We start from the raw sequence: 17,940 nt of genomic DNA on the forward strand, positions 1-17,940 counted from the left end.
GCATTTGTAAGGGTGGTTATTATTCTTGAATAAAAATTTAGTTGTTTCCTTAGAATTCTCTCTTTGAGAATTGCTTTTGTTCTCTTTTATTTTCTCTATTGTTTTCTCTTGTGATCATATTTTCTTTCTTTATTCTCTTGAACTCTTATGTCATTTATTGTTACTTTATTATTCACCGCCTAAATGCCCGGTTAATTTCTGCCTTTAAATTTTTAGAATTTTAATTCTTGTCTTTTAATTATCCACCGCCTAAATGGCCGTGTAATTTCTGCTATTTTAATTCCTGTCATTTAAATTTTGTTATTTAAATTACAGCATTTAAATTTCTGTCAATAAACTTTCAAATGGAGATGAGTGGCTAAATCCAATCTTGGGTTAAGGCAAGGACAGTGTCCAACGCCAATGATTCCCAAAGAAAGCTACGCTTTAAATGAGTAATATTAATTTAAATTTCAGTATGAGTGTGTCTTAATTATTGAGAAATCACTAGGTTTGGATTGGAGCGTAAGCCTAACTTAGAGCTTTCATGTCACACATGAGAGTTACTAGAACTAAAAATGCTATCATACCCAAACCCGGATGATTAATTTAGTTGTTTTGTGTATTAATTGCAATTGAATTTATGATAGTTGCTTAAATTAGAATCCCGCATATCATGTATGGGGATTGCTTAAACTAGAACTATCATCATCTCTAATTGTATTTAATAACAAACTCTCATATCTGAAATTAAATTAATCTTGCTAATCTTTTATGCTAAAATTTGATAATCAACGGGTTGGTGCTAAAATTGTCTTAACTCAAGTACTATCCAATTTCATATTCTCACGTTTAGTATTTATTTCAATTTATGCTTTGCTTTATTTCCTAGTATATGTTGTTTAAAAAATCATAAAAAAATCTTGTTGCCAATTTGTCCAAATGCGTGTGCTTGTGAGTGACATTCTTTTTTTCTTTTGCCATAAATAAATCTCTCAGTGGACGACCTGGACTCATCCAGAAAATATAAATTTAAATTTGGACTACAACTGCACTTGTACACTGATGAGTATAAACCTCTCACCAAAATAAAAAATATATATAAAAATTTTATTGTGTTTTGTTTTGTGTTTGAATTGTAAGGTGAGAGTGCAATCAGCAACCCGATGAGAGTGATCGTATATGGATCACTTGGAATAAATCTGGTGGGAGAAGTTTTAGAAATAATTTAAACAAAATTAAAGGAGGTGCAAATAAGGGCGAGTGGATGGATCCAATGGTGCGACGAGTATTGCAGGCCAAGTGGGATGAAGACAAATACAAGAAGCAAGTAGAACAAAACAAAAAGAATCGCGCCTCGGAGACTGGTGGGTCAGTCCTGTAACGATCCTAAAGTGGGTCTAGGTGTTTTAATACTTGACATCAGGGTAATAGCAATTAAAATGTAAGTCTAGGTATTTTTTTTTTTTTATGCTTAATGATAAATTTCCTTGGTGACACATAAATAATTTTAGACTACATAATTTTATTTTATGGTGCATGGAATCAGAAATTTAGTGAAAGGGCCTCAATTAAATAGTTAATGAGATGTCTAACCCAAGTAGAAAATTAAGCCCGGTGGGCTTGGAAAATATGTATATGGGATACATGTGATTTGCGCTTAGGCCCATGGTGAGAAATAATTTGGAAATAGTGGGTTTGATGGTGTAATAAGAAAATAGGGAAAAGAAAATAAATTAAGTAGCATTTGTCAATCAAGCCCCTGGATATTTTTGTTTGGAATATGAAAAGAGGGTCATTTCAGTAAAATTTGGAGCTGGCGTGCAAACCTGTACACACTCCTTTTTCCCAGCAGCTTCTATGCACAAATCTCCTATTTTAGTGCAATGTGTATCCCTACTTTTTGAATGCACTGTTCCATTGCTCCTTTAATCCATCTCCGTGCTCTTCTTCTTCTTCACCTTCTCTATCCTATTCCATCACTTCTGTTTGCTACTGCTGTTTGCTTCATGTGCGCAGGTGGAACTTATCTTTGATTTTGCATTCTCAACAGGCAAGTTCTTCTACACTTCCACGTTATCTTTTAGTGCAAGCTCTCTCTTAGATATATTCTGTATTACACTGCAAGCTTCCTTGATTTGCAAACTATTACTTATTATGTCACCTCGTTGTTAGTGTTTTCCACTGTGTCTATTTTGTGTATAAATTTCCTAGTTGCTGTGAAGTCCATTTGATGTCTCAAGCAGGGTTTGATTCACCCTAATATTTGTTCAGTGAATGGATTTTCTTCTTACTTACAACGGGATTTTGCTTAGCTCGTTGCTCTCTGTTCAGGCATTTATATATGTACATGTTGCATCATATTTGGAAGCCCTCACTCATAGCTGAATGTTCCTTGTCCATCCAAATGCCTCTTATATATATATATATAAGTGTTGAGTCTGAATGTAAAATGCTAAGTCACCATTGAATGATTTCAATAAGGTATTTGGAGGTCTTGCACAAATAGCAAAACCCTCAACTGAAAATATATATATTGTTCACCTATATATGAGACCCACTTATAAATACATATATATATACATGCATAACGAGCTTATACCCTTCACTGATCTGTAAAGCTTATTCAAGCCATACCCTGCCTAGCCGATCCACCATATACTCATGCTTAAATAGTCATTCGAATGCCCCTATTCTGTTTAGCAAACCCAGTTGTATATATATATATATACACACGTACAGCTTCATTGATGTTCCAGCGAGCTCTTTCCCCTTGTCTTTTGCGCGAGCTCATTCTCTCAAGCTCTTGGCCGCGAGCTCTTGTTGCACGCCTGACCTCAAGCTCTTGGCGCGAGCTCGTCCAGCGAGCTCTTGCCCACCCCTTGACTACGAGCTCGTTGAACGAACTCTTGTTCAGCTCATGACCTCGAGCTCGTTCTGAGCTCTTTCTGCTTATCCTTTTCGCGAGCTCTCCCGAGCTCCCTCCATAAGCCGCAAACTCATGAGCTCGAGCTCGTCCCATAAGGCTTGACCTCAAGCTCGTCCCGAACTCTTCTCATAAGCCTTTGAATGGGAGCTACTTGCTCACACCCTATCTATTTACCTTTCATTTACTTTAATACATAAATGTAAATAAGAAAACACCCCCTATTTGGATTCAATAAAAATATCAAAAAAATCAAAATCCATAACAATAAAAAGATAGAATTTTGGTTTTAGTACAAATTCACGAATTTGCAATTTTACCACCTTCAAAATACATAGTTTTCGTTTCTTAAAAAATTCATTAAAAATCATTTTTACAACAATGAATGCTAGTTATCAAAATATCGGGAGTTAGTTTTTCAAATCAAAGACATTTTCAAAAAATGTTCTAGTTGGTCCTTAGCCTTAGAAAAATTCCAGGTTTATTTCGACCAGCAATTTCAAGGCCAATTTTTGGAATTCACTTTAGGAGATTCTTTAAATGTTTTTGAAGCTCTTCATATACATATAAGAATGAGAATAATTTGGTTTTCATTTGAACAAATAACACTTGATATGAGTGAAAAAACTATCCAGTATTGTGAGATAGGCATAATATATATATATAAGTATGGAAACAGCTTGTGAGATGAAATTCATGATATTTATATTTATGTAGAAGTGAATGCATGACACATTTCATACACATTCAATATGTTCATACACATTCAATATGATCATATTATGAGGCATAGTATTATTTATCTTTGCGCACCTAATATTTTGCGCTTAGAGAAAGGGGTACCCTAGAGCACCTGGCACGGGACGAGGTGGCCATAGCCCGGCAGATTGGCTCCATATTTATTGTGAGGTTTTGTTTATGTGATACACTTTGGCATGTGTTGATTTATGGTTTGCGAGCCTATGAGATTTGTTACTGATATTAAATTTATATGCACATTTGCATAACAGTACATGGTGGCATGATACATTTAACTTGGAATTGATCGAGTCTTAAATTGTGATACTTGTATACATCAGTCGAATTCTGGAATACTCTCTTTGGTGTCACCTTATTCTTGGTTCCTAATCATTGTTTATTATCCTAGAACTTGCTGAGCCTTGTGGCTCACTTGATCTCCTTTGCCATTCCAGGTAAAGGGAAAGCTATTATTGGGGGTGAGTCCAGTGGGACTAAGGCCTAAGGATAGTGGTGTATGGGGACGCGTCCTAACTTGAAGATCCTGTTTAGCATTTTGGTGAGGCTTGAGATGAAATGATTCTTCTTTTGTTAGTTAACATTAGAGTCTCTTATCTATTTTGTATGGCCGTTGAGCCCGAACTCTTGAGCTATTGGAAGTCTAATTGAACTTAAACTTAGTTTTCGCTGCTAGTGAATGAAATGAGTTGTTTGTTTAATTATGGTTTGTTCTATATCATCTTTGTGATGACCTCCTTTCGAATATCCTATGCTAGCAGGAATATTCGAGAGTGGGCTCTTACACGTCCACAGAGGCGGATCCATTCCTTTCACAGAGAGCCGAAGAATGATGGTAATTAGTTTTTCTACTTAAATATAAATTTTATAAATTTATATAATGGTTTATATTATTTTTTATTTACTTCATATATTTGTCATGCAGGAAAGGGAATTAGACCGTGCGCTCAATGAATTTGAGATTTTCAGGAGAGCCCACACTAGAAAGGATGATCAAAGACAAGAAGTGTGGGTTGATAATAGATCAAAGGCCGTCGCGGTAATTTTATTTTTTACAATTTAATTAACATTACAATTTAATGATTTTTTTTATTCATTGACAACGTTAATGTTTTAATTTATATATATAGGAGGCGTTCGAGAGATTAAGTGCAGAGGCATCTTCAGCATTAGCTAGCGGTAGCGAGTCGTCCTCTCCACCTACAGTCAACAAACATCAGATTTTTTATCAGGCTGTCTCTGGTAGGAACAAGAAGAGTCGTGTCTACGATCTCAGCTCTTAAGGTAGGCAGTCCTTCTCGGTTGGATCTGATAGTAGTTCCAGTGGTTCATATGGGTTGTCGTCAGAATTAGAACAAATGAGATTGAGGGTCACCCAGATAAACAAGGAGTTACATTCTGCTCGAAGCCAGGCGGTCGATGTGCAAAATCAATTGCATTCCACCCAGTCTCGGATGGACGAGGACTTGCATATTTCTCGAACTGAGGTGATAGATGTGAGAAATAAGAATGTGCAGCTACATCAGTGGCAACAACAGATGATGGCATGGCAAGAGCAGATGAATAGACAAATGATGGCGTTACAACTTGACCCATCTTATCAGCAACCTAGACCGAGTAATCAGGAACAAAATGATGATGATTGTAACTGAATATTTATGAATTAATCAGTTTGACTTACAAATTCAGTATTGTTATTTTATGAATTAATCAGTTTGACTTACAAATATTTATGATGATTATCATCAATTAAATAATAATTAAATTGTTAATTATCATCAATTTCATTTATATATAAATTTTATTTTAAATAAATATAAAATATAAAAAAAATTGAATAATAATTAAATATGAATTTTTTATATTTAAATTTTAATTTATACTAATTTTTTATAATTTTATTTTGATTTACGTTTAAAAAATTTATTTTTATTTTATCTTTTAAATTTATTTATTTAGAAAATAATTTTTTTATTTTGTTTTTTAATATTTAAAATATATATTTATATAAATTATTAATAATATTTTTTTATTTAAGTTTAAAAAAATTGTTTATTTTACAAAAACAGCGACGGGTAAACAACCCATTGCTGAATTTATATTATTTTTTTTTAACGGAAGCTTATCAGGGACGGATAATTTTACTCATCACTGATCAGAGACGGGTAGGGTACCCGTCGCTGATTCTGTCGCAAAAAATCAGTCATCGCTATACCCGTCACTAAATCCGTCACTAAAAAATTTAGTGGTAGATTTTGATGTTTTAGCGACGAAAATTTTCGTCGCTAAAACTCTGATTTTTTGTAGTGATTTATAGTGGTTCGGCTTAATCAAAGCCTAATCCACCACCTTAGCTCCTCATTAAGGATTTTACAAACCAATCCACTATAACCTCCTACCAAAGCCGGTAGGCCCTCTAGCATTAACCGCTAGGAGAAATACAAACCTCCTACTTAGACAAGTAGGCCATCTAGCCATAACAAGTTAGAAAAATAAGAACGATACAAATGAAAGAGAGAAGCTAAGAGTTAACACTCTTAGTTACAAGTTCTCTCACAATGAAAACAAGGCTTAAGAATAAATTTGCAACGATAGAACGAAGCCTTGAAGAGAAAAAAATACAACAATGAAGGCACATATTCTTGTAAGCTCGAATAAAATGATTTGCACTCTTTAAATCAACTCATTCTCATCTATTAGCCTTATCAAGTTAATCCATGACTTCTATTTATAAGCATTACAAGAGCCTTGCCCAAAACTAGCCATTTTTTGACCTTTGGAGTTTGAAAAACTAGTCTTTATGCTTTCTGCGAAAGAGACTTAGTTTACAGATAAAAATGGTTAGTCAACAGAATCAGGCAAAATAACAAACTTGGTAGACAGACAAAATAAGTTGGTCGACCAAGTCATAAAGCAACAGAACACTTAGTCGACATATACATAAATAAGCATGGCACTTTGTAACGACCCGTTAGTGGGCCTAAAGTTTTACTTGAATTGTGATTTATTATGTGTGATAAATTAGCCTCAAGAATTATGTCCTATAAAATTGTGATGTGCCTAATATAAGGGATTGAGTTTTTAAAGAAAACTTGGGTTGAAGCCAAATGTATTGGGTTGTGTTTTATTTAAGATGAAGTTGTGAAGCCCTTAGGCCTAAGAAATAATGGGGCCATTGTGTTGGGCTAATGAAATAGGTATTGGGCCCATGAGCATAAAAGGTTTGTGTATTTTAATTTATCAAAAAGAATGAATTATGAAAAGTCTAATGAGGGCTTGAAGTTTGTTCATTGTGTGTGTGAAAAGTAAGGGTGAAATGGGAATTTCATAAATGAGTATTTATTATAGATAACTTGTGTGTATTATGGAGTAAAAAGGAAAATGAAAAAGAAAAGAAAAAGTGGTAAAAGACCAAAATGGATTTAATGAGTTGTGGTGTTGTGTAAAGGAGAAGGGCAAAGTGGTAATTTGGCCAAGGGGGTGGTTGGAAAGCTGATGGCAGCCATCCTTCCCCCATGCTTCTTTCTTTTCCTTGTCTCCCATTCTCTCCCCTTCCCTCCTCTCCCGATCGGTCATCTTCTTCTTCTTTCTTTCTACTTCCATTGTCAATCTCCATTAAAGCTTCAAGGGTGGAAGATCCAGTTGGTTGTTCTTCTCTTTGGACCAAGCATTGTTAAGGCAAGCTACCTTACCTCCTTGTTTCTTTTTGGAGGCAAGTTCATATTCTAAATGCAATTTCTTGTTCCTTCTATGTTGTTTCAATGCAAATCCATGTTGATTTTCCTTGTTAATGCAAGCTTTGGTTCTTTTCTCTTGGGTCAAGTTAGCTTCCTTCTTGGTTCCTTTGTCTTCGAATCTTCTTTTTTCTTAGAAGATCTAATCTTGAGCCCGTATTGATTGGTGGGTTAGTTTCTCATTTCTTTAAAAACTTTGTGTTTTATCATTGATGGGTCTTTTCAAGAGTTGTCATTAGGGTCTAGCTTACCCTAAATTCTCAAATGAATGACACTTGATTGATTAGTAATTTTAGAGAAGCAAGGTTTTGGTGCATCTTGCTTGGGATGTTGAGTTTTGTGGGTTATCATTGTTATTTTTAAGTTTCAGACCTCTATTAGTTGACTAAGTCCTCATTCTGTCGACTAAATAGGTGTATCAGGTTCTGTTAGTCGACTAAATTTATGCTTCTGTCGACTAAATGGGTATTTTGGCTTCTGTTAGTCGACTAAGTGTTTCAGTCGGTTGACCAAATCCCTATTTAGTCGACTAAGTGTTTCAGTCGGTCGACCAAGTCCCTATTTGGTTGACTAAGTCCCTAGTTGGTCAACTAACTCTTTTATTCTGTCAACTAACAGAATGCATTAATTATTTCTGTCGACTAATCTTTTGTTTCGATCGACTAAGTGGATTTATGGGCCTCTATTAGTCGACATAATAGCTTCCATTTTTCAACTAACTCTTTCCTTTTCAGTCCGTTTCTTTTTAAATGCTTGTGATTCCTTCCCCAATCATCTTGTAGTGATTAAATAAGCTTTAGAAAGCTTATTCATGATATGAGGGTGTCCTATAGAGGGGAAGTTTATCATGTGTAGTGAGAAATGGAAATCATGTGAATGAAAATATCATTGGCTCATGTGAGGATATAATCTTGAAATGTTTAAGTGGGCATGATAATCATGATGAGAACATTTCTAATAATGAAGCATGTGCGATATGTTTACTTGAAATCTTCATGAGCATTACATGGTATTATTATTTGTGCACCTATTATTTTGTGCAGTGGTTATGTATCGCGGGATGAGAAAAGGATATCCTAAAAAATGCCTAATGTGGGTGAGGTGGCCATAAACCCAGTAGGTCATGCTCTAGCCATAGGTATGGCTAATGATTTTTGTTGTATATTTGTATGCATGCATGGTAAAGTAAGGCCTTGTGAGTCGATGTGACATGTGTGAGGCTATGTATTCATGAGAAATGAAATGATGCATAAAATGCATAATAACAATGGCGTGGGAATGATAATAATGATGGGAACTAATGGGAAATGCTACTCGTACTTGGGAAGTCGAGTCTATTCCACTTCGATTTATCCATGCCTTAACTCTATTGCACTATTTGTTGTAATATATACTTGTTGAGCCTTGTGGCTCACCTTGTTTATTCCTTTCATTCCAAGTAAGGGAAAAACAATTGCTGAGGGCAACTCCAGTGAGGCTAGAGCCCGGGTTTAGTGGTGTACAGAGATATCCCAGCCAAAAAGGTCCATGGGAGTGGTTTGTTTTGAGGGCATGTAAAGTGAGATTCATTTTGTAAATGATATTTACCCTTATATTTTGATTGTATGGCCTTTGAGCCTAAAGAATTGTGTAAGTTAAAATGTTGTTGGAAATGCTTTATTTTGGCTCCTAAAGATCAGTGAATAAGTAGAAAAAAAAATAATTGGTGTTTAATCTGAGTTATTGTTTCTGTATCCATTTTGTGATGACCTCCTTTCGAATTTCCTATGCTAACGGGATTATCCAGGAGAGGGCCGCTACACACTTAGTCGACCAAGGATATCCTTCTATCGACAGACTTAAGGAGTTAGTCGACCAAGTCAGCACATAAGCACTGTTAGTCGACAAAGCTTATAGCTTAGTCGACCAAGACAAAATCATGCATACTATTGGTCGATAGAGTCTATAGCTTAGTCGACCAAGTCAATATATCTATTTTGTTAGTCGACAAAGTGAATGCATTTAGTCGACAGATGCTACAAAAATGCTTTTAACTTTATTTTCTAATATTTTAAGATTTAATGCATTATTTTTCCAAAATCTCCTAAATCATAAACAACATGTATATATTGGAAAATACTTTGATCACATACATTTGAGATTGCTTAAAGCATCATTTAAATTAGAGCATTAAGATAATAAACGTCATTAAAATACAATGGTTTTTCATCATCAAAACTATATCAAAGGAAAAATATCACTTAGCACATCCAAATATCACTCACATAACTTGGCTCAATTTTGTTTCTTGCATCCGGATGTCCCATGCCATATCTGGATGGCTCTCACAACAATCAAACCACCATATTCAGATGTACTCTGCCATTATCTGGATATCCTCCACTATCAACAATTCCTAGGCCATTTTCTTGACCTACACCTTGATTTTTCAAGCAACATGTTAAGGAGATAGTGTTGGTCCTAATGATGGAAAATATATCCCAAGAAGGGGGTGAATTGGGATTCGTATAGATTTTTCGATAATTAAAAATAATGATTGACGGCAGAACACTATGTTTCAAAATATAGGGTATATGTTTTGAAATAAATCTTTCTGTTAAGTAGGTTTCAAAACCTACTATATATGTTTCGAAATATACCTTACTGTTATAGCTTGTTTCGAAATATAGATTGTATGTTTCGAAATACACTTTTATGTTTTACTTGATTCAAAATCTTTTAGCTTGTATTTCAAAATAATGATATTTGGCAAAAATGATTTACATAAGTAAGATTATACCAAAGATGTTTGAGATCAAAGATATGCTTATATGAATATGTATAAGTTTATGCTCAAGAAAATTGTTTTAGTCTTTGATAACAAAACTTATGAAAGCATGACCAATAGGAAATAATGATAAGCAAAAATGAAAGATCAACTGCACACGAGATATATAGTGGTTTGGCACCCCGCCTAGTCCACTACCTTCAAGCTTACCCACTTGAAGGATTTTTCAATCCCAATCACTTTTACTAGTGATCAACCACAACAAGGGTTTTACCACAGTTCATCCCAAAACCTTGTACAATGAGTTTTTATAGGCTCAACTTAAACCTTACACCAAGTGAGTTTTAGGCTCAACTCAAACCTTTGACACCATGAGTTTTAGGCTCAACTCAAACCTTACAACATTAACAAGATAAATAAAGTTTTATCTTTATAGCCCAATAGATTGAATGCAATAAAATGTCTTACCAAATGGATGTACAAACCTTTTGGTTTGAGGTGAGGAGAGCTAAAGAGATGAGACTCCTTGTTTGCACTTGCTTTTCCTTTCACACTTGCAATGCACAAGAGTAGGATTTTTAGAAGATCTTCTTTGAGAACTTGAATAAAGATTTTGGTCACCACTTGTGCTTGTGTATATGTCTCTAGTGTGTGTTCTCTTGTTCTTCCTTATTCTTGTCTTCAAACACCTACTATTTATATCAAGAGATAGAAATCTAGTCGTTTTATAGTCATTAGAGACAAGACAGAAAAGTAGGTTTCGAAACATAGCATACAGGTTTCGAAATATTACAATTTTACACTTAGGTTTCAAAACATACAGCCTTTCCAGCTGTACTTGCACTTACAAACAACATTGAGTCAAATTTGAATTTGAATTTTGCAGATCATAGAGAATGCATTAAACAAATGTTTTGAGAAGCTTTTAGATAAATATTAAAATGCAAAACAAAAGCATCTCGAAACTTTTAAATCTCTGCTAAGAGGTTTCAAAACATGATATGCAAGTTTGAAAACATAGTCCAAAATTTGATTTGAAAACATATGCATTACATAGATGTTTCGAAATAACATACACAAAGAAAAATATTGAAAACCTTTTCAAAAGGGGTTTCGAAACATACACAGAAACATGACAAAGTTTCAAAAGGATTTACTAGAAAGCACAATCCATAGCATGTATATATCACAACTTATTTATATTTTATTTATATTAAATGTCCACATTTTCTTTTATTTATATTTTACCTTCTATTTACTTTAATACATAAATGTAAATAAGAAAGTACCCCCTATTTGGATTCAATAAAAACATCTAAAAATCAAAATCCATAACAATAAGAAAATAGAATTTTGATTTTAGTTCAAACTCAGGATTTAACAATTTTATCACCTTCAAAATATATACTTTTTATTTCATGAGAAATTCATTAAAAATCGTTTTAATACTAATGGATATTAGATATCAAAATACCGGGAGATAGTTTTTCAAAAATAAAACATTTTTAAAAACATGTTCTAATTAATCTTTTACCTTAGAACAATTTTAATTTTATGTTGACCAATGATTTCAAGGCTAATTTTGAAAATCACTTTAGGAGATTGTTTTTAAATCATAATACTTGTTTTTGCAAATCTCCATATGTATAAGAATGAACTTAATTTGGTTTTCATTTGAACAAAATAATACTTGATATTGAAATTGATATATGTTGAAAACCATAATCTCGACTTATGACTTAGGGATTAAGCCAATAGATATTTTTATCATCAAAACTAATATACAAAAAGGTGCAACATCAGATAGGGTCTTGTGTTGGTTGCTACGGAGAGTTAGTTTCCCTTTCCAATTTCTTGTGGAATGAAGATAGGTTACTGTGAGGGTAGATTTTAGTTGTGGATGATGGATATGGCTTTTGTGATTTCCCGTACTTTGTTATTTCATTTGCTTGTAGGGGCTTGGGGTTTATGCATTTGGGGGTTTGCATATAAGTGTGTGTTTAATCATGAGCATGATAGCTTTGGAATATTTATGTTACTAGACACAAGCATTACATTGGGCATGTGATTTCCTATATGGGTGAGGCTTGGCATGATATATGGCTTATGGGGACTTTGTATCATGCTATGGCCTGCTACGCCACCACCCTTATTTGTTACACATTTGCATGGTTCTTGACGCCAGTTCTAGTATTACAGTTGTACGGTGTCAGGTAATCTGAACCGATTTTATGTACCCGGACGCTCTAGCATGCCGAGACGGGTGCTAGTCGCTCCCACCCGAACGAGCTTTGGCTCAAGTTACAGGTACATCTTGTCTTTAGGGCAACAGAAGGTTTGTGATATGGATTTGGGTGCTAATGCATTTTATTTAGGCTCCAAGATCTGGTATGTGCATATATTGGTTATGTTGTTGGTACCTGTTATTCTTTATATGATTGGTTGTCATGCTTTGCATGAGTTTTGCACATGGGTGCAAGTTATTCTTTAGTTTCCCTATTCTAGTCTATTTTTTCTTCTCATATACTTGCTGAATCTCGTGACTCACTCTTGCTTCTCTTCATTCCAGGTAAGGGCAAGGCCAAATTTGGGAGTGAGTATAGTGGTGCCGGACCTACCTGAGTAGATGGTGTACAAGGCAGACCGTGTTGATCTTACCATAGGGGCAGAGTTGTATGGCAAAACTATTGTTTCTTTTGAGTTTTTGGGTTGGCTTGTATATATATCAACCCTATAGCCCTATGGGCCAGTTGTGTGTTGAGATACACACCTAGGTTGTGGTTTATGCTTTCGTTGTTAGATTCATTATCAGGTATATGTGAATCAGGTGTACATGCATGGCAAGTCTGTCATCCCCTCGGGTTCTTTTTCTTTCGGGGCACCTGCTCGAATTCTTGGGCTTGGTTGGGGGATCCGAGTAGGGGTCCTGCACTTGTTGTCTAGAAAAATAACCCAAGAGTGGGGCTAAATTGGATTTTATAAAAAATTAAGAATTTTTTACCCAAATTTGTTATTACATGAGTTTGATTCTAAATGCGATTTGTTGATAGATATAGATGCATAAATAACAACACAATCAAGTACAAAAACACAAAGATTTATAGAAGTTTAACTTTAACAGTCTCATCATCTCTCTTCAACCTAATGGTTGAAGGTTTCATTATAAATCAATAATAACAAATCTAGCTTTTGTTCTAGAGCTAGAACTCCGTTATAGATTCCCTTGCTAACAAGAACACTTTTTTAGCAAGTCAAGTCCCTCAAAGTGAGTTCTCACACACAAGTGAGTAAAATATAATAAAGTGAAAATTGCACAAACTAACCACCTTACAAACAGTAAATTCGTTTTTAACCCCTTTTTTTGTGAAAAAACGTTTTAGTCCTATACAAACAAATGATTTGCATCCTATAGCCACTTTCTCAATTCTGACCCCACCACCTAATATTTAAATCCAACACTTTATATAAATATTCAAAATAAAAAATTAAAACACAAAAGACCAAAATAACCCTAACCATTTGAATGAAACCCACCCTAGTGGAACCCACCACCACCCTAAAACCAAACCCGGTTATCTCTCTCCAATAGCAAACCCGATCGAAGCATACCCGACCACCGACTTCCACTGCCACCGCCGATGCAAACAGCGGCCGCCACTGCCACCACCGCTATTACCAATCGCCTACAACCCCAAAGCAGCACCTTCTTTCCACGAGGTAAGCCTCAACATTTCAATTTTTTGTAGTTGGGTTGGGTGGGTTGCGTGGTGACGATGGGGCTTTGCAAAGCCTCATCGCCGCCAACTGATGGCATTTTGAAGGGGGACTTCATCGATGGGGGCGATCCGGCTTTGGCTGGGCTGTCGATGGAAGCCCCATCACTCGCCATTGTCAGCTTCATCTACAATGAAGCAGTGCTTCGTTGCAGAAGAAAGCCCAAGGGCTTCGTCGGAGAAGACGAAGCCCCCGGGCTTCATTTGAGGAGACGAAGCCCAGATATGGGCTTCATCTCAAACAAAGCTCGGTTTCGGGCATTTTTTAGCCCGTATCTGGGCTATGTCTCAAACAAAGCCCATACCCAGGCTTCGCCTCAATTGCAAATAAATAAAAGATAAAAATAAAAGAAAATTGCAAATTTTATTCTTTTTATTCTTTATTTTTCTTTACTTATAATTGATAAGATCTTGTTAATTAATATTAATTCTATCTCAATTTACTCATATGTCCTATTGTACTTCAATATGTAAACAGAAAATATATTGTTTGTTTATTTTATTTTATTTTTATTTCAATTTTCCTATTACACTGCTTCAATAAGATCTTGAGTTTGAATATCTGGCGATCTTGTATCTTATTTCAACAAGTAAATGAATACACCTACTTGCACACTTTGTCATCTTGACCAAGACGATTGTTATTTTTGTATTGTTTTTTTCTTTTTCTTACAGATGGCTGGCCAACAAATTAAGCAATTTACTTATGTTCATACTCACCGAGCATTACCATCCGGAACACGGGTGTAAGCACCCCCGCCCGGATATCCCAACCACCCGGTCTATCTGAACGAAAACGCTTACATAGAGGAAAGAGAAATAGACATAAGACAAAAATACCTTGGCATGCATACATACGAAAAATACAACAGCGAAAGCAAAACAATATACATGCACGCCCACAAGTACCCTGCTGGAACAACAGTCAAGGAGTATATAAAAATATACAGACACCTGTGCCAACAAATAAAAGATACAAGGAACAACCGGGCACAGTCAAAAATGAGAGTCAGAACTCCTAACAAAACATCAGAGAAGACGGGGGCAGCAAACTGTACACCCTACCGACACGGCTGGCTGCTAGGTGGCACAGCCCTCGCCCTCGACTTTTGCTTTACGCTTACCTGGAATGATGGAAAGCAAGGTGAGTTGCAAGATTCAGCAAGTTTATATGAAAAGGAAGGCTGTAGATGAAACAGAAGAGGAGATCATCCCAAATATAAACCCACAAGTACACACAAGCCATGTGACGCAACAACGCAACAGTGTCGCATAATAAAAACACATACCGGTCCTTGGGGTCCACATAAATCACCTGGCACCCAAGTCCCATACCAACCTGCCGCTGCCCTGAAAGGCAACATAGATCTCCAACAAACCTGTGCGCACTGTCCCAGGTCGATACTCCCGTCACCCATATCCCTGCCGGTACTCCCGACATCCGAGCCATAGGCTCCCTTGGAACGGTACTCCCGTCCGAGAACTAAATACTACCAGTAACCATGCAATGCATATAAAATGCAATGGCGTAATGAGCATCAACGTGATACAAGGCACCCATACATCCAGGCATCAGGCCATGCTACGCCTATATAGTAAATCACACGCAATGCATATGCCCTTGCTAGATGCAACCTGACCAATCTAGAATGTCCGTGATCAAGCATAACCAAATCATGATAATCCCAACATGCAGTCCGTACCCATGTGCATACCAAACCATGCTACAAGAATAAAATGATACCAGATCATGCTATAATCACGTAACGGCAGAGCCAGTCAACAGTGCTTGGCACCGGTCAGCAGTCAGTGACCAGGAGATACCATCTGACGGCCTAAGATAGATCGTACGACAGTCACTCCGTCACCGAACAGCCGATCCTTGCCCCCACTGCACAACCGCTCTAGCCAATAAATAACCAAAAATCCATAATAATACCCTAACAGCTAAGAACCTAGCCCCGGGTGAGTACGGCATCATTCCCATAGGCTTGGGGGTGGAACAAACCCCTGTAGGCAACCAACGAATAAAACCCTCGAGACCAGTTTAATAAATTAAATTATTAAACACACCGTTTAAAATTCCATAATTTGTTAACAGCCAAAACCAACGAAGGGAGGTCAAATAAATTGACATCGAAAGAATCGACAATGAGGGTATAAAGAACTTGTCTTTCCGAAGATAGCCATAGGCTCGATTTGACCAAATGCGGTCAAAGTTATACAAACTGCAATAACCCAATTATTCGCCAAAATTAGTAAAATTGGACCTTAAACAAAATTTCGACCACACAAAATATTAATTACTAGCTTAGGTACATACCTGGTAAATTAAACCTTGAATTAAACTGGATTTAATCTGATTTTTTGCCCCCAAAGTTCTCAAATTCTCTCGCGCACGCTGGTGTTTCTTTCAGAATTTCCTTGTTCAAAAGCACAAAATCACGCCCGAAATCGGGCAAAAAATTCGGCCTTAAATTACCCAAAAGAAGTGGCCATAATGCGGCCACGTGGCAGCGCTGGGGCGACCACCGCCTTTAACCCAAAACGACGTCGTTTTGGGACGCTTGGCTGATTAAAAATTAGCCCTCGTGCGCGCAGCCCCCCCGTGATTCGATCCCACAACCGGCCCCTCGCACGCACGCCCGCGTACCTCCCGAGCCACCTGCACGCCTTTAACCTATATAGGCAACCATTAAATTTAAAGGGACCCTTGGTCCCTTTTACAGAAACCGCACCAGCCACCCCCAACTTCCATTATATACACAAACACCCCCTATACTAATTGCAGTAATGCCCGAAACTTCTAAAAATCCCACAACTTGATTTATTTTAATTTTTCTCTAATTCTAGAAATTCCTAAAATAAAAAAATTAATTATCTTAATTTCTTATTTCCTTAAAACCTCATAATTTATTTTTATTTAATACCAACAAATTATTTTAATATTTCTTTTAAATTAAATTACCTCAAAATTAGATTAATTCCATTTACGGGGCGTTACAACAGGTTACTACTCATTGCGGGATCAAACACCTCGAGACAATGAGGATTGCTCTAAATCGATATGAGCTATTGGATAGATTCCTAGAGGGCCCATTAGGACATTTATTGAAAATCCCTCCATCACTCCATTTGACTGCACCACAATTGATATATAATGTTCTGGTTAGGGAAGTGACATTCTCGGGTGCCCGCCATGATGAAATGTGGTTCGAGATCGGTGGCATGGCATATAGGTACGGGAAGCAGGAGTTCATACTTATTACCGGACTCCGATTTGGGGCAATTGATAAAGAAATCCTTGAAACGAGAACTAATGCCCCGAACAATTTACGTGCATGATTATTTCCACAGCACCATAAAAGAGTGTCTGGAGACGACATCAAAACCCTACTTAATAACAGAGAGGACCTGGTTTCAGATGATGTACTTAGATTGATTTACGTTGCTATGGTTAACCTGTTATTGTTGGGCCTAGATGAGCGTGCACGTGTGGATGATTTTTTTTGGACTATGATTGAGAATTTAGATGCATTTGAGGCCTTCCCTTGGGGGACATACGTGTACAGTAAGAGTCAACATTACATTCGAATGGCCATGAGCGAGGACAAGTTGAGTGGAGTTGGGAAAAAAATAAACATTTATGGTTTTGTGTGGGCATTTCTGGTACAAGTTTCTCTCTTCGTATTGTTTTACATTACTTGTATATGATTTGTCTATACTAATTAAATGTTTGTTTTGTTTTTGTTTTCTATTATAATTTTTTTTTACTCTCTTCTCTACAGTGGTGGTTAATCGAAAAATTCACATGGATTCAAAATTAATGGGCCATCCCACTACCCGGTGCATTCATTCCCAAGTGCAGAAAGTAGTTGTCAAAAAAAAAGCCATAAATAAAAAATTATAACTATTGTCTAACGAATGAAGTAAGTGTGCAACTTAATCTAAATTTCATTTATTTTTGTTTTTATTTTAGGTAATATCTATCTAAATAATAATATG

Source organism: Diospyros lotus, chromosome 10, assembly GCF_014633365.1.
Source record: "Diospyros lotus cultivar Yz01 chromosome 10, ASM1463336v1, whole genome shotgun sequence".
Lineage (NCBI taxonomy): Eukaryota > Viridiplantae > Streptophyta > Magnoliopsida > Ericales > Ebenaceae > Diospyros > Diospyros lotus.